The sequence below is a fragment of the Mustela putorius genome, unplaced genomic scaffold (assembly GCF_011764305.1).
Source record: "Mustela putorius furo isolate JIRA1106 unplaced genomic scaffold, ASM1176430v1.1 tig00000997_pilon_pilon_pilon, whole genome shotgun sequence".
In the NCBI taxonomy this organism is placed as follows: Eukaryota; Metazoa; Chordata; class Mammalia; order Carnivora; family Mustelidae; genus Mustela; species Mustela putorius.
Window position 1 is genome coordinate 6,260,058 of NW_025421527.1, and position 22,097 is coordinate 6,282,154.

General features: G+C 49.6%; 1 long non-coding RNA gene across 1 annotated transcript; it reads right to left on the minus strand.

The window, feature by feature from the left end:
- Positions 1–4,493: 4,493 nt before the first annotated feature.
- Positions 4,494–20,815, minus strand: LOC101689043. The gene is made up of 3 exons (XR_201371.3): positions 20,347–20,815; positions 9,446–9,529; positions 4,494–5,484 (listed from the first exon to the last, which is right to left on the minus strand). It is a non-coding gene; the product is annotated as an uncharacterized LOC101689043 (long non-coding RNA).
- Between the last annotated feature and the right edge of the window lie 1,282 nt (positions 20,816–22,097).

Sequence of the window (22,097 nt, forward strand, 5' to 3'; positions counted from 1 at the left end):
AGACACGGGAAGAGGCCGGGGGGCGGACGGGCGCGGAGTCCTAGAAACGACCCCTCCGGGGGCCGGGGGCCGGGGCCCGGGGCCAGAGGCGGGAGCGGGGTCGGGCCGGGTCGCGCGCTGTCCGCCCCGCCCTCGTCTCCGAAAGGCCGCTCCCGGGGAGGGCGCGGGCGCGGGCGGCCCTCGGGGCGCTGTGTCTGGGGTGGCAGTGCTGAGCGAAGGCCGCCAGCTCCGGGGCTGCCGGGGGCAGGTCCGCACCTCCGGGCGGGGCACGCGAGCCTTCCGCCGCTCGAGTGGACGGGGCGCCCTTTCTGGCTTCCAGCCCTGGGTCTGCCTCAGCAGCTGGGGAAGAGGAGTCCTGCCCTGCAGTGGGGGCAGGGGACCTTCCTGGCGGGGCCCGAGGGGGAGGGGGAGGCAGTGCGCGCTACAGGCGGACACCGAGGGCCAGCTTCTCCCCACAGCACCCAGAGGCGGCCATGGGGGAAGGGCGGGGGGCGGGGAGCCTGAGGGCGGCGGCGGCGGAGGCGGCGGCGGCGGCGGCGGCGGCGAGGGCTCGCGGAGACCGGAAGCGAGCGGCCGCGGGGCCCGGCCTCCGCCAATCGCGGCTTCCGTGGGGGCGCCAAGTCGGCCGAAGTCGGCCGTCCGGCCTTTTCCCCGGCTGCCAATGGCAGTGAGGCCGGCCTGATGGACAACCGGAGTGCCCACTCGCATCCCTCGTTGCTCTCGGGGGGCGGGACGGGAAGACTTCCGGGGGAGGGGTGGGACCGCGAGGCGATCAGGAAGGGGAGGCTGCGCCTGCGCGCGCTGACGGGCGTGTCCTGGCGCGCGTGCGCGGCGCCGGCCTCCGCCCTCCTCCCGCCCTCCTCCTCCTGGAGCGTGGTTGGGAGCGCGAGTCTGTGCGGGGTCCCAGGCTGGCCGCGGAAACCCGAGTCCTGGCCGCGAGTGTCGCCCAACCCTCGCCCTTAAGCAGTCCCAGGCAGAGACGCTCAGGCGGCACGGAGCCAGCTCCCAGGGCTGAGCGCGCGTCGCAGAGGCGTGTCCGCGCGCGAGCACCGCACCCGGCGCGGGGACCGCGGTCGGGCCGCCCGGATCCCGGCAGGGGCGCCCGCACCCGCCGGGTGCTGAGCGACACGACCGCCCCCACCCCCGCGCTGCGCCCCTGGGCTGCCCCGGCGTCCGGGTCGGCTCTCCCCGCGGCCGCGGAGCCCGGCCCGAGCGCACGGCCTCCCGGCCGGACCGCGTCTCCGGTTCACTCGGGAGCACTTAGGACACACGCATCCGAAGCCGGAGGAAAACCCGCGCCCGCCGCTCTGCCCTCGAGAAAGTGCAGACGGGGGCCACCGGCCCGAGGGCCACTCGGGACTAGCGGGTGTGAGGCTATTTTTCAAACTGAAATTGGTCCGATGCGCGTTAGCACCACAGGGGACCCGTTTGTGTCCACACTTGTTAGGCGGAGTCTCTTCGCCCCTGTACCGGTGCCGGAAAGGACGCGGAGACCCCGCGTGGGCGCTGCTTCATTACGAGATCGTGTGCGGTAACCGGCAGACCTTAGGCAAGGGAATCCGGCGTGGAGTGAGTTATCCCGCCCGTAAAGTGAAGCGGATTGGTTGGTCTCCACCCTCAGAGCTCGGAAAGTCTAGTTCTGTGTGAGGGTACTTTGGGTTCCTTCTAGGTGCACTGCGCGGTGTTAGCCTCCGAAGAATACGCGCGTCCTTACAGTGAGACTGCTGTGGCCCCCGCAGACGCAAAGATACATCAGACAGAAGAAAAGTTCGGTTCAGAACACTATGTTCACACTTTTCATTGTGGGGGTTTTAAAAAGTGGGAACTGGGGCAATGCACACCCATGTTTGTAAATACAGAGACTTCTCTCCGGAAGCACACACCAAACCCCAGTACTTACTTGTCTTTGGGTAGGAGACGGGCTGCCTGGGAGACAGGGTGGGAGAGAAACTTTTTACTGTGTATGTTTTTGATGAATTTGGGGATGTTGGTGAGGTCCCGAGCTTATGGCCAAGAAAGAATTCCTGAGATGTCTTTGGGGCAAAAAAGGTGATTTTAATAAAGCGCGGGGATAGGGCCCATGGGCAGAAAGAGCTGCTGCATTGGGGTTGTGAGGGCTGGCTGATAATAGAAGGGAAGCAAGGAAAAAGGGAGACGTCCAAAAGGACGTTGATATATTAAAGAAGACTTTCAGGATGCTAGAGCCCTTGCCAACGTGAAGCTGAGGTTGTTTTTCCCTCTGGTAAAATAGTAAGACAGTTGGGAGTTTGGGGCACCTGGGTGGCTCAGTCCATTAAGTGTCTGCCTTTGGCTCAGGTCCTGATCCTGGGGTCCTAGAACTGAGCCCCACATCTGGCTCTCTGCTCAGTGGGGAGCCTCCCTCCCCCTCTGTCTGCTGTTACCCCTGCTTCTACTGTCTAATAAATAAAATCGTAAAAAGAAAATAAAAAGACAGTTGAGAGTTTCCTGGAGGAATATTCTACTCTTCCGATTGCAAGTCCTGATGGCTGCAGGTTATAGGGAAATCTCATTTTACCTGCATTTCCTTTTACCTTTGTTCTCCACATCACAGTGGAGGGTAGGGTGATTTTAGGGCTCCTGGAAATTGAGTCTATGGAACTCTGGAAGTTAGGCTATCCATAAGAATGCTTTTTCCTTGTACATCACTAAGACATTTGTAAACTGCCGGAACTCAAGTCCTGTAGGACTGTGATCTTTATCAGTAACCATTTTTATTTCCCTTCCCCTAGTTTTAGGGTATCCAGGAGGGCCTGAGGAATATCACAAGTATCCCACAGTGGTGGGGGGCGGAGATCAGCTTGTGCTTTGTCCTCAGCTTCCCTTCTGCTCATCACTTTGATAGTTTTTTTATTCAGCACCATGTAAATGTAGTACCTTTTTCTGTTAATTTTATTTATTTATTTGGCAGAGAGAGGGCACAAGCAAGGAAAGCAGCAGGCAGAAGGAGAAGCGGCTCCCCAGCAAGCAGAGAGCCTGACACCGGGCTCAATTCCAGGACCCTGGGATCATGACCTGAGTTGAAGGCCAGGGTCCAGGGATCAAGACCCGGCCTCTGGCTCCAAGCTCAGCGGGAAGCCTGGTGCTCCATCTCCCTCTGTCCCTGCTTGTGTTCCCTCTCTTGCTGTCTCTCTCTGCCAAATAAATAAAATATTTTTTTAAAAAATTTGTGAAATTGGGGGCGCCTGGGTGGCTAGTGGGTTATGCCTCTGCCTTCGGCTCAGGTCATGATCTCGGGTCATGGGATCGAGCCCCGCGTTGGGCTCTCTGCTCGGCGAAGAGCCTGCTTCCCCCTCTCTCTGTCTGCCTCTGCCTGCTTGTGATCTCTGTCAAATAAAATCTTTAAGGAAAAAAAAATTCGTGAAATTGGATAGGCAAAGATTTCTTTTCTTTTTTTTTCCTTAAGATTTTATTTATTTGACAGAGATCACAAGTAGAGATTGAGGCAGAGAGGGGGAATCAGGCTCCCTGCTGAGCAGAGAGCCCGATGTGGGGCTGGATCTGAGGACCCTGAGATCATGACCTAAGCTGAAGGCAGAGGCTTAAACCACTGAGCCACCCAGGTGCCCGTAGATTTCTTAAATAGATATAGAAATCATAACGGAATGATGGAACTGACTTCACTAAAATTAAGAATTACCCATTAAAAAACTATTAAGAGGGGCACCTAGGTGGCTGAGTGGGTTAAAGCCTCTGCCTTTGGCTCAGGTCATGATCCCAGGATCCTGGGATCGAGCCCCACATGTGGCTCTCTGCTCAGCAGGGAGCCTGCTTCTCTTCCTCTCTATCTGCCTGCCTCTCCTTACTTGTGATCTCTGTCTGTCAAATAAGTAGATTAAAAAAAAAAAAAGATATTAAAATAAAAACATTAAGAGTTAAGCCATGGACTAGGAGGAAATATTTGTAATGCATACATCTGACAAAGTATTGTATCAGAAGATAAATATGTATCTAGAGTTAGATAGATACAGATATACAAAAGACAACTCATTTGAAAAAATGGACAAAAGACTTGAGTTGACATTTCACAAAAGAGGACATCCATATGGTTAATAAACACATGAAAACGATGTCAACATTATCAGTTATTAGGGTAATTAAAATTACAATGAGATATTGGAAATTCTAGAGCAATTAGAAAATGGAATAAAAGACATCAAAATTAGAGAAGTAATATTAACTATTCATAGATGACATGATCCTATTAAGAAAACCCCAAACAATCCACAAAAAAGTTCCTTGAACTAATTAGTGAGTTTGGCAAAGTTGTAGGGTAAAAGATCACAAAACCCACCTGTGCCTCTACACCAGCAATGAGCTACCTGGAAAGGAAATTAAGAAGGCATCTCTGGGGCGCCTGGGTGGCTCAGTGGGTTAAGTCTCTGCCTTGGGCTCAGGTCATGATCTCAGAGTCTTGGGATCAAGTCCTGCATCGGGCTCTCTGCTTGGCAGGGAGCCTGTTTCCTCCTCTCTCTGCCTGCCTCTCTGCCTGACTGTGATTTCTCTGTCAAATAAAAAATAAAATCTTAAGAAAAAAAAAGGCATCTGTGAAGCTTCTGGGTTGGCCAACATGTGAAGCTGGTCTGAAGAAGACAGAGAAGCTGCATGGCCCTCCCCATACCCAGCCCTCCGTAACTCTTCCGTCTGCCTGTTCCCAAGTTGTATCATTTTGTAATCAACCAGGGATCTAGGGTGGTTCCCAAATGGAAGATTTGGAAGGTCCTAAACTCTCCTCCCATGGACACACAGACTCTACAGCTATGGGTGGTACAATCCCTTCTGGAAACTAACTCAACAGCTCCTTCACAGCAAACAAAAAAAGGGCCACATCAAGACAGTGGGAAGGCGATCATCAAAGCGATGATGAGGGAGCAGGAGGTTGGCTGAACACAAAGCAGAAGTAGACAGCCTGCAACATCCCCCAACTCCCACCCCTGGGTGGGGCACTTGTGACATTCTTCCAGGAATCTCTTAACCGTCTCAGGGTAATGCCTTGCTAGAGGGGAGAAACAACCTGACAAGGGCAAGGCCTCCGGTATCTCATAGGTCTTCTTTAGCACAGAAAAGTTCTTTTTAAACCTCCCTTCTCCTTGTGTCCCCAACCCCACAGTATGTATAACAAGCCCCCCCAACCCCTGTGCAGCAGCTCTTTCTGCCCACAGGACCCCTGTGTTTTAATAAACCACTGTTTTGCGCCAAAGATGTCTCAAGCAAGAAGTCTTTCTTGGTTGTCAGCTCTGGACTTCACCTGACTGAACCTCACCTTTATGCCAAAACCACATCGTATGGCTCCTGAACGTGGGGCTTCGAGTTTTTATCTCCGGACTCTGAGCTTCGGGTCAAAGTTGGTGAGTAGTTTCTCTTCCTTTCCTTTCTCTTCATTTCTGGGGCTCTTCAAGGAGTGTGGTCTTACTGGAACACTTTCCTGTCAAGTGCTCAGGCTGCAGTCCTCTAGCCCTGGCTGCTCTATGGGGAGGAGAAAGACTGCCTTTAGGCTGGAGGTTAGTACCCTGGCCAAGATAGTAATAAGACCCAGAAACCTGATGCCCTCTCTTTATTCCTGAACTCATACAAAGTTGTCTGCCTTGGGCATGGGACAGCCACCTAAGTCACCAGGACAGCTGCCAGTCTTAAGACTCCCCTGTGAGGTTTCCTCCTGGTAGATCTAATGTGACCCCCTCCACATCCCCGGTCTGCCTGCTTCTGGCCGCGGGACCTCCACTGGGAGCCCACCGAAACCAGTACTCGCTTGAATTAAAAGGCAACTGGGGATGTTTCCTAGGGAAGTTGTCTGTAAAGACCACATGAATTGGAATGTCGCTTAGAATCAGGATGGCTGGGGCACCTGGGCTGTTCAGCCGGTTAAGTGGCTGCCTTCGGCTCAGGTCATGATCCCAGGTTTCTGGGATCAAGTCCCACATCGGGCTCCCTGCTCAGCCGGGAGTCTGCTTTCTCCCTCTCTCTCTCCCTCTGCCTGCCGCTCTGCCTACTTGTGCTCTGTATCTCTCTGTCAAATAAATAAGTAAATATTTTTTAAAAATCATGATGGCTCGCTACCTTTACTGTTTTCCATCAGTGTCCTCTACAAATTACTTAAATTGGAAAATTTGGTAATTTCCCCTTATAACACTTTCTTCTAGCATTTTCCATGGGTTGAAATGCCAGGGCAGTACACAGCCTCCAGGACATAAGATAGCACGGCATGGGTGTTTCAGTCCATTCAGCGCACCCATGGGCAGCCTGGGGTGTGATGGGAAAGGAGAGGGATGCTGGAAGTTCTCCTACCGGCCATTCACAGCAGGAAGACAGGGTTGTGCTCAATAACGGTGTCTTGGTGAGGGACTCCTCTGGTCGCTTTTGACACCCGGGCACCTTTGATGTGTTCTGCGTGGGACGCCAGCCAGGAGTCAGGGGAATTTGGTAACGGACCTTCTTTACTCTTCTGGAACCACGGTCTCAGTAGGCTTCTTTGGTTGCCAAGGACTCTACTTTGGGGTGGGGTGCCTTTTAACCCACTGGAAACCATTTGGATTGCAAAACTTAGGAACGGACTGAGCTCCTGCAACACTGCTTGGCCTCAGTGAGATCAGTTTGACCTCTGCAGGAGGTAGAGCAGACGGACCCGGGTACCTTCATTGCTTCCACCTCAGGCCTTCATTGCTCCATACCAGGACTCCGACCTCGGGGCCCCTTGTAGAATGCATCTGCCTGAGTACGTCTAGCGAGTCTAAGTAGGACGCCTCCTACTATACCCAGGCTGCCGGAGGACACACAGGCACTCCCTAGGAAAGCGGACTCGGTCTCACAGTTCACCTAATACTTGTGGGGGCTTCTCCCTCACTCATTTCCAGGGCTAATGGCAGTAACTGGAGCCAACTGTGGTTCATCTCCCTCGGGCCAGAGACTTTAAGGAATATTCCCAAGCAGCCTCGGAAACTCCCTTTGCTGAGGGAAATGCCCGTCTTCTCTGCCCTCGACTGGACTGCCTGTGCCCCTTGTTGCGTCTGCTCCTCTGTTGGCGTTGATGAGCTCAAGAGCCAGCAGTCCTTTCTCTGTCTTTGGGCAGCACTTCCCTTCTGTTTGCTCCTAGTTCCGCACCACCTTGAGTGCATCCTGTGAAACTGGCTTCTAGACCATCCTCGGAGACTTATGCACTGTTGGCTCCTCTACCTTCCCCATCGAGAAGAAGAGAAGAGCACCCCTAGACCTAACACCCACTCCTGATCGCCTCACCAGCATCTCAGGTAAAAACTAAAGATGGGACAGACAGGGGGAACACAAGCAGGGGAGTGGGAGAGGGAGAAGCAGGTTTCCCGCCGAGCAGAGAGGCCAAGCAGAGAGCATGATGCGGGGCTGGATGCCAGGACCCAGGGATCATGACTTGAGCCTAAGTCAGACGACTGAGCCCCCCAGGCGCCCTGATAGATGTGTCTTTAAAGTTAACAACACTAAAGGTGAAACTTTTATTCTTTCTAGATTTACTGAAGGTCAAACAAATTGATGTTATCTCTGTTGCAAGTTGTTAGTAAAAAGATGACTAAAGGGGCACCTGGGTGGCTCAGTGGGTTAAAGCCTCTGCCTTCAGCTCAGGTCATGGTCTCAGAGTCCTGGGATCGAGCCCCACATCGGGCTCTCTGCTCAGCGGGGAGCCTGCTTCCCTCTCTCTCTCTCTCTGCCAGCCTCTCTGCCTACCTGTAATCTCTCTCTGTCAAATAAAATAAAATAAAATCTTAAAAAAAAATAAGTAAGGATATTTGAGTTTGTGGTAAACACACCTTTTGCTTAACTGATCCACAAATTTGCCATCTAAAGAATTCTGGTGTAATAGTTCACAGTTGGTTACTCCTTACTCTTCATGGGAGATGAAGATTTCTAAAGAATGCAAAATTCTTTTTTTTTAAAAAGATTTTATTTATTTGACACAAAAGAGATCACAAGGAGGCAGAGAAGCAGGCAGGGGAGGGGAGCAGGCTCCCTGCTGAGCAGAGAGCCCGATGTGGGGATGATCCCAGGACCCTGAGATCATGACCTGAGCAGAAGGCAGAGGCTTAACGCCTGAGCCACCCAGGCACTCCAGAATGCAGAATCCTAAAATGTAGTTAAGACTGATGCAAATCTTTGGGGGATGCCTGGGTGGCTCAGTGGGTTAAGCCTCTGCCTTCTGCTCAGGTGATGATCTCAGGGTCCTGGGTTCGAGCCCCGCATCGGGCTCTCTGCTGGGTGGGGAGGCTGCTTCCCCCCCTCTCTCTGCCTGCCTCTCAGCCTACTTGTGATCTCTCTCTCTCTGTCAAATAAATGAATAAAATCTTTAAAAAAAAAGAAAGACATTAGTGATGGGGTACTTGAGAGGCTCAGTGGGTTAAAGCCTCTGCCCTTGGCTCAGGTCATGATCTCACGGTCATGGGACCAAGCCCTCCCCACCGTCCCTACCATGGGCTCTCTGCTCAGTGGGGAGCCTGCTTCTCCCTCTCTCTCCATGCCTCTCTGCCTACTTGTGATCTCTGTCCAATAAATAAAATCTTTTTTAAAAAAGACGTCAGTGATAGAAAGAAAAAAAATTAAATCATTTACTGAGCTTTTCTCTCTACCTGAACCCTCTCATTCAAAGGGTCTCAGTAAGTATTCCTTCTTGCACGGCAATCCTAGTAATTTGCATAAGTTCAGTGAAGATCTGTTCTTGTAACAGGACACCAGTGGAAACAGTGGCATTTTACCAAGGCTTTGACTGGAATGTCATATTTAAGGGACATGCATAGACATAGATATGACCAAATAGCTTTAAGGAACTAAAGTTGGCTTTATGAAACCTGGATCCATAAAGCCCCTTGGAACTGTTGGCCTGATAACCTGGCTTACAGGTTCCCAGCAGGCTCACCAGGTGAATAAGGAATGCCATTTCTGGCAGGTGCAGGAACCTCAGGAGACTTCGGGGACCTTGTGAGGAGGAATCCACCCAAATCTACAAGGAGGTCTGATGACAAGTACTTGGCTGGGCTCCTGGACTAGAGAGGCTACTAAAAGCTCAACCTAGAGATTCTTTTTTTTTTAAGACTTTATTTATTGAATAGAGAGAGAGAGATCACAAATAGGCAGAGCATCAGGCAGGGAAGGGGAAGCAGGCTCCCTGCTGAGCAGAGAGCCCGATGTGGGGCTCTGTCCCAGGACCCTGAGACCATGACCGGAGCTGAAGGCAGAGGCTTAACCCACTGAGCCACCCAGGTGCCCCCAACCTAGAGATTCTTTATAAAAAGTTCCAACAAAGCAGAGTCTAGGAGATCAGTATGACCAATCACTATTCTTGGGGAGCTTATGCAAACTGGGCCAAGTTTATTAAAATTGGACTTGTCTTGCAAACAAATTAGTCCTGATTTGGCTATCTCTGGAAATAAGGGTTATTTTAGAGAGAAAAATTGTTTAAATAACCCACCTTTTGGGGTGCCTACGTGGCACGGTCGTTGGGTGTCTGCCTGCGTCTTCCCCTGCTTGTGTTCTCTCTCTCACTGTGTCTCCTCTGTCAAATAAGTAAATAGAATCTTTAAATAAACAAATAACCCACCTTTGTGGATGCTAGATTCTGATTATCCTTAAACTTGAGGTAAACTTCAGACAAACCATCACCTTGACCAATTCTGTGTGGCTGGGTGATGAAACCATTCCCTACAAGCCAGAGCATGCCCCGCTCCATAGGGTTAAGTGTGGACTTGTGCAGATAATGGACGCCCCCCACTTTCTTTATTATTGGATTGGATGATGCCTTTGGGGATGCTCTTATCTCTTAATACAATCTTCTCCCACTTGCCAGTGATTCCTTGTAATTAGGGTCTTAGCACTTTACCTCAAGCAAAGAGGGCTTCTTCATTGTTTCATCTCTTAGATCTATTTATCCTAGAAGCCACCTCTGTTGAGGTACATTTGCAAACAAAGGCCTTAGCCAAGCATACAAGAGCCCTCCTGGTAAAAGGAACCTCAGAGCTATGGGACAGTCTCTGTAATGACTTCACATCAGGTCCAAGATCAGAAGCCTCCAAGGGAGCTGACTTAGCTGACTTACTAAATATCAGGCTACGCTTACAGATATTCCTGAAGTAATACTTGAAACCTGTCAGACTTCGAGCACAGCTACCCTTATGCCTGGACCTTGCTGTTGTCCTTCTATAGAGCACAGGTGTTCGGAGGTTATTGGGGTGACCAGATTTAAGGTGCACAATGACAGCTTGTTTACTAACGGCAATAGTTTCTCTGAAAAGGGAGTAAGAAAATGTAGTGAGTACGAATCTTTAATAAATAAAGTGTAATAAATATATGAATAAATAAATAATATATAGTAAGAGCAAACTCCTACTAAATGAAAAACAGAAACAAGTTGCAAACTAACCATATAATAGCAAGTGAGCCTAAACCATATGCGTACAGTGATAAGATTAGCGTGGAGCAAAAAGTTGTAAACATTTTTTTTTACTTATGTGAAATATCGTAAAGACCAAAACATGTTTTCAACATGTGTGTGTTTTTGGTGTGCAAGCATGAGAAAAATAAGTGATGTAATGTGTTTTTGAAGGAGACTTAGCACAGTATGGAAAGAGGCATCGGGTTGGACTGAGGTGAAGCGAGTTCCCTGTCCGGAGGACACCATCGCCGGTGCCACCGACGCCCCGACAGCTTCGTTGCCAACCACTCGCTGGTTCTCAGTCTCAACTTCTGCGGTGACCTCTCTGTCTAGATTGTGAGGCGACGTCTCCTTCTCCGTGACAACGTCAGCGGACCGTGACCGGACCACGATAGTGATGCGGACCTCATCCCAATAAAGATCAAGTGAGTTACATCACATCCATCTCTCTATCTCTTCTTTACACGTCGCGACCTCCTGGCGGGACGCAGGGGTTTTGCTCGCGTCAGTAAACCGGTATGTTATAGTCCTCACTCCTTCTTGCTTTGCAATTGCCAAAGCCTTAAAAATTAATATTTATACTGACTCCAAATAGACCTTTCTAGTCCTAACATGCCAGTGAAGCAATTTAAAGAAAAGGGGATTTTTAAAAAGATTTTTATTTATTTATTTGACAGACAGAGATCACAAGCAGGCAGAGAGGCAGGCAGAGAGAGAGAGAGGAGGAAGCAGGCTCCCTGCGGAGCAGAGAGCCCCGATGCAATGCGGGGCTAGATCCCAGGACCCTGGGATCATGACCTGAGCCAAAGACAGAGGCCTTAACCCACCGAGCCACCCAGGTGCCCCCAAAGGGGATTATTATTAAGCCATAATTCCCCAATCAAATATGGGCCTGAAATTATCACATGTGCAAAGAATGGCCCCCCAAACCCAGTCACCCTTGAAATCCTGACCACACTTCAGAAAGGCCCAGTATTCATATGACTGGCTTTCTGGCTGAAATCCAGTAGCTAAGCACTTCCAACCTGTGTCCCCTGGACTAGAAAGGCCACTGTACTCTGGGTTTTGCCTGGATGCAAAGATGTGCTGTTAAAACTGTTTTTTGGGTTTTTTTTTTTAAGATTTTATTTATTTATCAGAGGGGGGGGGAAGCGAGCACAGGCATAAAGAATGGCAGGCAGATGGGGCGCCTGGGTGGCTCAGTGGGTTAAGCCGCTGCCTTCGGCTCAGGTTATGATCTCAGGGTCCTGGGATCGAGTCCCACATCGGGCTCTCTGCTCAGCAGGGAGCCTGCTTCCTCCTCTCTCTCTGCCTGCCTCTCTGCCTACTTGTGATCTCTGTCTGTCAAATAAATAAATATAATCTTAAAAAAAAAAAAAAAAAAGAATGGCAGGCAGAGGCAGAGGGAGAAGCAGGCTCCCTGCGGAGCAAGGAGCCCGATGTGGGACTCGATCCCAGGACTCTGGGATCATGACCTGAGCCGAAGGCAGCTGCTTAACCAACTGAGCCACCCAGGTGCCCAAAACTGTTAATACAAATGTGTAAAAGCAGCTTTACACAGTAGAATGGCAGGAGATGTCACATAGGGTGGACCTTGTGCTAGCATAAAATAGAACGCTGTGCGTACAGTCTAGATGACCACAGGACACTTCCGGGTTTTTAACTGACATGAATACTCAGATTGGTGTCTTAAGTGATCTCTTTCCTTTATTTATTGCTTTAAACTCCTGGACTGGAAGAAAATTATCAGAGGTCAACTATCAAAGGTCTTTTACTCACACTTCTCTTTCTCGTTACTTTGTTGTTATTTCCAGTGTCTCCCAGCCTAGTGCTATATCTTCCAGCTAACAGAAGATCCTTTCTCCTCAAGGAGGTTCATATCTGTATGTTATCTGCTTTGGATTCAGCTTCCTCCCCCTTTCATAACTCCCCTATACATTCTCCAGCTGAACAATGTTGACCCACAGGTAGGGCCATCTCTACGCCCCTATTCAGGAGGAAGATGTTACAGAAGATGAGACCTTCCACCTTCAACAACCTTAAAGACTTAAGGGTCAAAAATTGTTCAGGGAAGAATGTTGAGGGAGTGGAAGCCTGGCTGAAAACAATGCATAAGCAGAAAGCCTGCAACCTCTCCCCACCCCCACTCCTGGGTGGGACGCCTGTGACCTCCTTCCAAGAATCTCCCAACTGTCTCCCTGTTAATGCCTTTCTAGAGGGGAGAAACAACTTTAACCTGATAAGGGCAAGGCCTCCAGTATCTGGTTTTCTTTAGCACATGAAAGTTGTTTTGAAATCTCCCTTTTCCTTACTCCTCCAAACCCATACTATATACTAGCCCTCCCGAGCAAGCCTTGTGGACCAGCTGTTTCTGCCCACGGGAATCCCTCTGCTTTAATAAAGCAGCATTTTGCACCAAAGATGTCTCAAGAATTCTTTCTTTGTTTTCAGCTCCAGAGTCCAGCCCACTGAACCTCACCTGTATTCCAAAACCACTTCAGAGAGACAAAGTAATGGCTGAAAATTGGGTCTATAGTGGATCTTTTTTTTTTTTTTAAAGATTTTATTTATTTACTTGACAGAGACAGACAGATCACAAAGGCAGAAGGCAGGCAGAGAGAGAGAGGAGGAAGCAGGCTCCCTGCTGAGCAGAGAGCCCAATACGGGGCTCTCTATCCCAGGACCCTGAGATCATGACCTGAGCCGAAGGCAGAGGCTTTAACCCATTGAGCCACCCAGGTGCCCCTATAGTGGATCTTAACTTGGATGACAAGACCACGAGCAACGCAAGGGCAGGGAATCTCTTTCCTCACCATTTTGTAATTATGTATAATGCTGTGCCTGATGGGAGAGTAAAAAACAAAAAATTAATACAATAGAAGTAGCTGTGGAATTAGAATGAGAAAGAGGCAATTCCATTGATAATATCTAAAACAGTAAAATACCTAGTTATTTTTATTTATTTGTCATAGCAGGAGAGCTCAAGCAATGGGAGTGGGAGAGGAAGAAGCAGCCTCCCCTACCGAGCATGGGGCCCCATGCTGGACTTGATCCCGGGACACTGGGACTATAGCCCAAGCCGAAGGCCGTTGCCCAACTGATTCATCTGAGTACCCAACTAGGTGTAAGTTTTTTTTTTTTTTAATTTAAAAAAAAATTTTTTTTTTTTTAAAGATTCTATTTATTTATTTGACAGAGATCACAAGTAGCAGAGAGGCAGGCAGAGAGAGGAAGGGAAGCAGGCTCCCCGCTGAGCAGAGAGCCTGGGATCATGACCTGAGCCGAAGGCAGAGGCTTTAACCCACTGAGCCACCCAGGCGCCCCTAGGTTTAAGTTTAAATGAAGTGGAAGACCTGTATACTGAAAACTAGAAAATATTGCTGAAAGAAATTAAAAGATAATCTAAACAAATGAAAGACATCCCATGTTCATGGACAGGAAGACTTATTATTATGATGTCAGTAGAACACAAAGTGACCAGTCCACAGATTAATGCAGTCCCTCGGTGTGCCTAGCTGGCTCAGTAGGAAGAGCATACCACTCCATCTCGGGCTTCCCAGTGTCAGTCCCACGCTGGAGGCAGAGAGGACTATGAACAAATAGCCCAGCCTTCTGCACCCCACCCCCCAGCAGAGGGCAGCACCTCTGTCTCACTTTTCCTCATTTCTGCCTCTTCACTGTTTACTCTTGGAAGTGCTCAAAAGAGCAGAGCCTCTCACTACCCCTCATCCCTCTCCCCTTTCTCCCTCCTGCTAGTGCTCTTGGTTTCTCAAGAATTTTTTTATTTACTTGAGAGAGAGAGAGAGAGAGAGAGAGCACAAGCAGGAGTAGCACCAGAGGGAGAAGCGTGCTCACCACTGAGCAGGGACCCCAACTCAGAGCTTGATCCTAGTGATGAAGTTCTAGAATCCTGGTGAGGTTCGGAGGGGCGAGGTCCGGATCTAACAGCTAAGAGACGTCTCTGGTGCAAAAGGTGGTTTATTAAACCACAGGGACAGGATCTGTGGGCAGGAAGAGTGGCTGCCCCGGGGGATGTGAGGAGTGGTCTATTATATACTTGCAAGTTGGGAGGGACTTAGGGATGGCGTAAGGCTCTAAGGAATTTTGGAAGCAAGGTTTCTAGGGCCTTGAGGGGGCTAGCTATTGTTTGGGAAAAAGGTTATTTATTACCAGTAATAAAAACCTTCTCCTGGGACCCTTTAGATGTATATCAGTGGGTCATATGCTAGGGAATGATTGTCAACACTATCTTGGAGGTTTAGAGATAAAGTTTCCTAAAGGAATTGTTAAAGTAGACTTACAGGATCCTGGTTGGGGGTAGGGGGTCAGTCAGCCTAGGATTGTCCTTTGCCCTTAGCAAAGCCTCAAGGTGAGGGTAGTTGAGTCCCTAGAGGAGAGTCACTCTGCCTGTTTCAAGGGCTTATTAGTAGGTAAGGAAATTTTTTTTTAAGATTTTATTTATTTATTTGATAGAGATCACAAGTAGGCAGAGAGGCAGGCAGAGAGAGAGGAGGAAGCAAGCTCCCTGCTGAGCAGAGAGCCCGATGCGGGGCTCGATCCCAGGACCCTGGGATCACGACCCCAGCCGAAGGCAGAGGCTTTAACCCACTGAGCCACCCAGGTGCCCCAGTAGGTAAGGAAATTTAATAATTTTTCTTCTGCCCCTGTTTCCCACATCACTAGCACTCTGGGATTGTGACCCGAATGGAAGGCAGATGTTTAATGGATGGAGCCACCCAGGCATCCCCAAAATTACAAAGTTTGAACACACTTTTCAAAGTTTTCGGGTGTTAGTGACGTGCATCGCTGGTGGGTGTGCAGGCTAGTAGCCCTCATGCTGGGTAACTGGAGTATATACAGAAGCTACAAACACGGATGCCCTTGGACTCAGCAATCCCACTTGTACGAGTCTGTCTTGCAGACACAACACATGGAATATGACATAGATACGGGGTTACACAGTAGGTATGAGCTTAAACATTAGAGCATTGTATATGATAGCAGAAGACTGAACACACATAAGCGTCCGACTTTGTTAATAGATCATCACATACTCATAAAATGAATACTCTGCAGCTACAAAAAGAATAAGGAGGCTCTTTCCAAGCTGATACGGAAGAGTTCCAGGACACATGATTAAGTGAGCTAAGCAAGGCACTACCTTGTGTAGGAAAGGAGAAGATACAATACACAGTGATGCGTGCTTATATTCACATTAAAAAGCCCAGGAAGGACCAAGAAGTTAAAGTGCTCACTCATGTGTATGTGGATATAGATGATAATGGGGCAGATGGGAGAGAAACTTTTCATGGCATATCTTTTTATTTTCCCAGTGTAGAAATGCTGACTTTAAAATTAAACTGGTTTAGGGGTCCCCGGGGGCTCAGTCTATTAAGGGTCTGCCTTCAGCTCAGGTCATGATCCCTATGTTGGGCTCTCCACTGGCAGGGAGCTGGGCTCCCCCTCAGCCTCCCTGCTGGGTGGGAAATCTGCTCCCTCTGCCCCTCCCCCTGCTTGTTTTCTCTCTCACTCTCAAATGATAAATAAAATCATTAAATGTATTTTTGTTTTTATTTTTTAAAGGATTTTATTTATTTATTTGCCAGAGCGAGAGAGCGAGCACAGAGGGGAACGGCAGAGGGAGAGGAAGAAGCAGGCTTCCCGCTGAGCAGGGAGCCCAACGCCCAAGCCCAATGTGGGACTTGATCCCAGGACCCTGGGACCATGACCTGAACCTAAGACAGAGGCTCAACCAATTGAACCACCCAGGCATTCCTAGGTAAAATAAATAAATAAATAAATAAAAGGAGAGAAACACTAAAAACAAAAAAAGTATGTTCTCTACTGTCAGGAATATACTCAGTTACATAACATGTATAATTATAAACATATCTTTTTTCTTTTTTGAAAATTGTGCTGGGGCGTCTGAGTGGCTCAGTGGGTTAAAGCCTCCGCCTTTGGCTCAGGTCATGATCGCAGGGTTCTGGGATCCAGCCCTGCTTCGCTCTCTGCTCTCTGGGAAGCCTGCTTCCCACCCCCTCCCCCCCACCTCCACCCCCTCACCTCGCCCCTGCCTGCCTCTCTGCCTACTTCTGATCTCTATCAAATAAATAAATAAAATCTTAAAAAAAAAGAAAATTGTGCAAAATATAATTTATCATCAGAACTCTTGGTGTAGGGCATAAACTTGTAGCAATGTTACAAATGGCAAGTTTGTGTTTGAAGTTGTATGCTTTATGCGACCTACTTATTGGTAATAAAAAGTAAGTTTCACTTAACTTCGCTGTAGGAAAGACAGTGATTTTTCTGTTGACTCCATAGAAGATGATAATACAAAATCATTGTCATATGAAAAGGCAGTCAAAGGATATGCAGTGAGAAAAGTAAGAAGTAATATAGACCTGCCTCAGTTACTTCATAAAGATACTTTTCTAGGCTGTAATCTGGATATTTGTCAGCTTTTTGACATTTTTAACTTGTTGTAATTTATTTTTTATTTATTTATTTTAAAAGATTTTATTTATTTATTTGACAGAGAGAGATCACAAGTAGGCAGAGAGGCAGGCAGAGAGAGAGAGAGAGAGAAGGAAGCAGGCTCCCTGCTGAGCAGAGAGCCCGATGCGGGACTCAATCTCAGGACCCTGAGATCATGACCTGAGCCGAAGGCAGCGGCTTAACCCACTGAGCCACCCAGGCGCCCAACTTGTTGTAATTTAATTTCACATTCTCATTAAATATTTATTTCATACCTAATTTTGTATTATTTTTCTTTGTATTTTTTAAAGTAATCTCTGCCCCAAATGTGGGGCTCAAACGCACAGCCCTGAGATCGAGTTGCATGCTCTACCAACTGAGCCATTTAGGTGCCCTGTGTTGTTTTTCTTAAGGCTAAGCCATCAAACCCTAAGCTTTAAGACCCACAAAACCTGGGTCCAGCCTAGCTGGAGGCCCAATGGGGAGGGACTTGGAGGAGACAGGGACTCTGTCCACAGGTATTTTGTTTTGTTTTTAAGATTTTATTTATTTATTTGACACAGAGAGCGCAGAAGTAGGGGAACAGCGGGCAGAGGGAGAGGGAGAAGCAGGCTCCCCGCTGAGCAGGGAGCCCCATGTAGGACTCTATGCCAGAATCCTGGGATCATGACCTGAGCCTAAGGCAGATGCTTAGGAGGCTGAGCCACCCAGGCATCCCAGGGGTATTTTTAAATAGAAATATTGTGCTGTGTGTGACATACCCCACTTATTTCCTACTTTCTGTATGAAAGTTTTGGTTAAATGGGTATTTTTCACTTTAACATTTAACACAAAGTAGGGTGAGAGAGATTTGGATTAACAGCAGCAATGTGCGAAAAACTGTGGGGTTGGAACAGAGGTAGGAAGGTGGCTCTAGGACCAGTGGAAGAGGTGAGAGGCAGATTGCCTTTTTTTAATGTAAAGAGAGTTTACAGTGGATACATCAAACAACTACAATGGCAAGATTTTAAGTGATTTTAATTTCTTGTCTGTACTTCTTTGTATAAGTGTATGCCATTTCTAGTAAACAATGTAGTAATTAGTCTTTTTTCTTTTTCTTTTTAATATTTTATTTATTTATTTAACGGAGATCAGGAGTAGGCAGAGAAAGAGGGGGAGGCAGTCTCCCACAAGAGCCCCACGTGGGGCTTGATCCCAGGACACTGGTATCAGGACCCCAGCCAAAGGCAGACGATTAACCCACTGAGCACCCAGGCACCCTTCTTTTTTTTTTTTTTTAGATTTTATTTTATTTATTTGTCAGAGAGAGACAGAGAGCACAAGCAGTCAGAGCAGCAGATGGAGGGAGAAGCAGGTTACCCTCGGAGGAGGGAGCCCAATGTGGGACCCGATCCTGGGACCCTGGGATCGTGACCTGAGCCAGAAGTAGATGCTTAACCGACTGAGCCACCCTTCTTCTTCTTTTTTTTTTTTTTAAGTCTCTATTATATATCCGGCTTTCAAAGTCTGGATTCAGCTACCTTTTGGAACTACCTTTTGTCTTGCTTATTTTCTCAACTACCACACAAGCGGATTAGTTCATCCTGAGCTTCATAACTTCTATAAAAACTCAGCTCCAGGGTGTCTGGGTGGCTCAGTCGTTAAGCATCTGACTTTGGCTCAGGTCATGATCTCAGGATCGTGGAATGGAGTCTTGCGTGGGGCTCCCTGCCTAGCGGAGAGTCTCTTTCTCCCTTTCCCTCTGCTTGTGCTCTCTCAAATAAATAGAAAAAAAAAAAAAGTGACTCCAAGTTTATCAAAACAAAGTATTCCCCAACCTAGCAAGATGTACCTTCCTTACATGGCAGTTGAAAAGGCTAACCCTAACTCTTGTCCATTAAAAAAACCAAACCAAACAAAACAAAAGTCAAAAGAAATTCTGATAATTGGAGTATCTTCATCTTTTTTTTTTTAAGTTTTTATTTTATTTATTTGACACAGAGAGAGAGATCACCAGGAGGCCAAAGAGGCAGGCGGGGTGGGGGGGAGGGCTGGGCAGGTTCCCCACCAAGCAGAGAGCCCAACGGGTAGCTCCATCCCAGGACCCTGAGACCACGACCAGAGCCGAAGGCAGAGGCTTAACCCACTGAGCCACCCAGGCACCCCTTCATCTTCTTATACCAGTATGATTCTTCTTCTTCTTCTTTTTTTTTTTTAAAGACCATTTATTTATTTGACAAAGAGGGATCACAAGTAGGCAGAGAGGCAGGCAGAGAGAGAGGGGAGGCAGGCTTCCCCATGAGTGGAGCGGAGCCTGATGCGGGGCTAGATCCCAGGACCCTGAGACTATGTCCTGAGCTGAAGGCAGAGGCTTTAACCCACTGAGCCACCTAGCCGCCCCTAGTAAAATTATTCAAATTACAGTTGTTCAAAAATAGAACGGTCTCAGTTCCAAGTCCCTGAAAGTTTCCCAATAGAACATGAAAGAAAAGCCAGGTATTTTAAGAAGGATTCTGTCCCGGGGACAGCAGTTGGACTGTACAACCTCTACTTTTTCTTCTCCTTCATTTTTAGATCTCATTACACCTCTCATTAAGGGGTCTAATTTTGTGCTGCATTTCACTTCCAAATGTTATCTGGACATCAAGAATGCCTTATATGTAACCCTGGTTTGCATAATGTAGACTCTTCATTACACTAGCAAACACTTAATGAGTTCCTGTCACCTGCCAGTCAGCCTTCTAAGCATGTAACGGGAGGAATTAACTCATGTAATCCTCAACGCAGCCCCACAAGGTACGTTTACTATGATCATTCCAGGTTGAAGATTTCGCCTGAGGGTCCACGGATTATGAAGGACAGAGCTGCGGTCTGAATCCAGGCTGGCTGTCTCCAGAGTTAGTCTCTCTCTCTCTATTTTTTCCTTTTTTAAGATTTTATTTATTTATTTGACAGACAAATACCACAAGTAGGCAGAGAGAGAGAGGAGAGAGGAGGAAGCTGAGCAGAGAGCTGGAAGTGGGGCTGGATCCCAGGACCCTGAGATCATGACCTGAGCGGAGGGCAGAGGCTTAACCTGCTGAGCCACCCAAGCGCCCCTAGAGTTAACGTCTCTCTCTCTCTTTTTTTTAATAGTATTTTTTTAAGTTTATTTTTTTCAGTGTAACAGTATTCATTGTTTTTTGCACCACACCCATGGCTCCATGCAATCCGTGCCCTCTCTAATACCCACCACCTGGTACCCCAACCTCCCACCCCCCCCTTCAAACCCCTCAGATTTTTTCTTAGAGTCCATAGTCTCTCATGGTTCACCTCCCCTTCCAATTTCCCTCATCTCTTAACCAACATGACGCTGCCTCTCACTTGGTAGAGGTTTGAAATTGCCCCGGTTCTGACTGCTAAGATCTGTGTGGCATTTTGGCATGGCTCCCGCCAGCTGGGAGTTTGGTGAGTTGACACAAGAAAGCTGACCCGATCATAGGACCTACCAACAACCAAGGTGTGCCATATGCAGTCCGCATCTGAGAGCCAAAGGCCGAGACAGCTGCAGCGCGTCGGAACCGGGATCACAGTAACTGACAGGGGCGCAGGGCCGGCGGAGGAGAGGTTCTTAAAGGGCCAGCGCCCCCCCCTTCATCACCCCCCTGTGTGATGGGGGACCGGGTGGGTGGAGCTTCTTCCTGTCGAACCAGTTCAGGGACGGGGTTAACGCTACCTGTCAAGTGGGTTCCTGCCCGCCACCTCCTCTCTTCCTGTGGCCTCCCCCACCTCTGAAGCATCCTGGCCTCCGCCTTGTGCGACATTAGTATCTCATTAGTATCTCAACCCTTCATCTTGATGGTAAACGCCTCGGCTGGAATCTTACTTTTGTTCCAACTCGAGATTAAATTTCCCGGGACAGCATTAGGTGGTTTGTTTTGTTTTAATGGTTGATTAATTAATTTTTATAGTCCTATAACTCCCACAATTTTATTAAAAAATGACTTCCAGGGGCGCCTGGGTGGCGCAGTGGGTTAAGCCGCTGCCTTCGGCTCAGGTCAGATCTCAGGGTCCTGGGATCGAGTCCCGCATAGGGCTCTCTGCTCAGCAGGGAGCCTGCTTCCCTCTCTCTCTGCCTGCCTCTCCATCTACTTGTGATCTCTGTCTGTCAAATAAATAAATAATCCTTAAAAAAAAAAAAAAAAAAAAAAAAAAAAATGACTTCCAGGCTGCAAAACTGGCCTCTGCTGCTAATTAGATTCCATAGATCTGTCCTGAAAAGGATAAAACATTAAAAAATATATGATTATTACTAAAAGTATGGTTATGACAGATCCGTTACCCAAGGTCTTTGACCGGGAGAGGAGCGGGTGGGGGAAAGCTCAGGGCGTTCTGCCAGCCCTATTTTCTCTATTTTCTAGGGCCGGCCCCCCCTGCCCCACCGCGGGACCTCGGCCGCGCCCCACCCCCTGCCCCGCGGCGTCACGTGGCGGCTGAGCTCCCCGCGCGCGAGCCTCTGTCCAGCGCCAGGCCCCGCTGGATGCCAGCGATGACGGTTGTTTGTTCGGGGACCGTACTCCGGGGAAAGCCCGCGGCCGCCCCGCACCCCTGCAGCCAGGCCGCGCAGGACAGCCCCGGAAACCGGCCTCCGGTGGGCGGGGGCGGGGGCGGCCCCCCCCCCGCAGACCCCTCCCCTCGGCGATGGCTTTCCCAGGTCTTCCCGGCCCGGGGGCCACCCCCAGAAGCAAGTCGCCCCGAGGGTGGGGGTTCTCGAGCCGCAGCAGCCCCGGGCGGCCCCCGCCCCTCGAGCGCCCGCGCTGGAGCCAGGCTGCCCCGGAAGGATCTGACCGGCCACTTCCTGCAATTGTCTCTCTGGACGCCGTCCGCGGGCGGCCAGCGCTCCCCGTCGCCCTCCCGGAGCCCGGCCTCTCGGCCGTCCCCGCCCCCCCGCCCCCCCAGCTCGGCCCGCCGCGCCGCGCTCCTGCGCCGCCCTCTCCGCAGCCGGCCGCGGGGGACCCGGGGTGGAGGCGGGGGGCCGGGCGTGCGCGAGCCCCGGGGCCACCCGCCTGCCCGGGGCGGAGGCGGACGCGGGCAGCTGCGCTCTGGCTCCCAGCAGGTCGGGTCCGAGGGGCCGCCCGGCGCGGGCTGGGAGCACTGCACAGCGCGGGAGGGGGCACGGCTTGGCCCTCCGCGCAGACCCCCGCGGCCCTGAAGGCAGCCCCCCCACCCCCGTCCTGGTCCCTCGGGGCGCGCGCTCCAG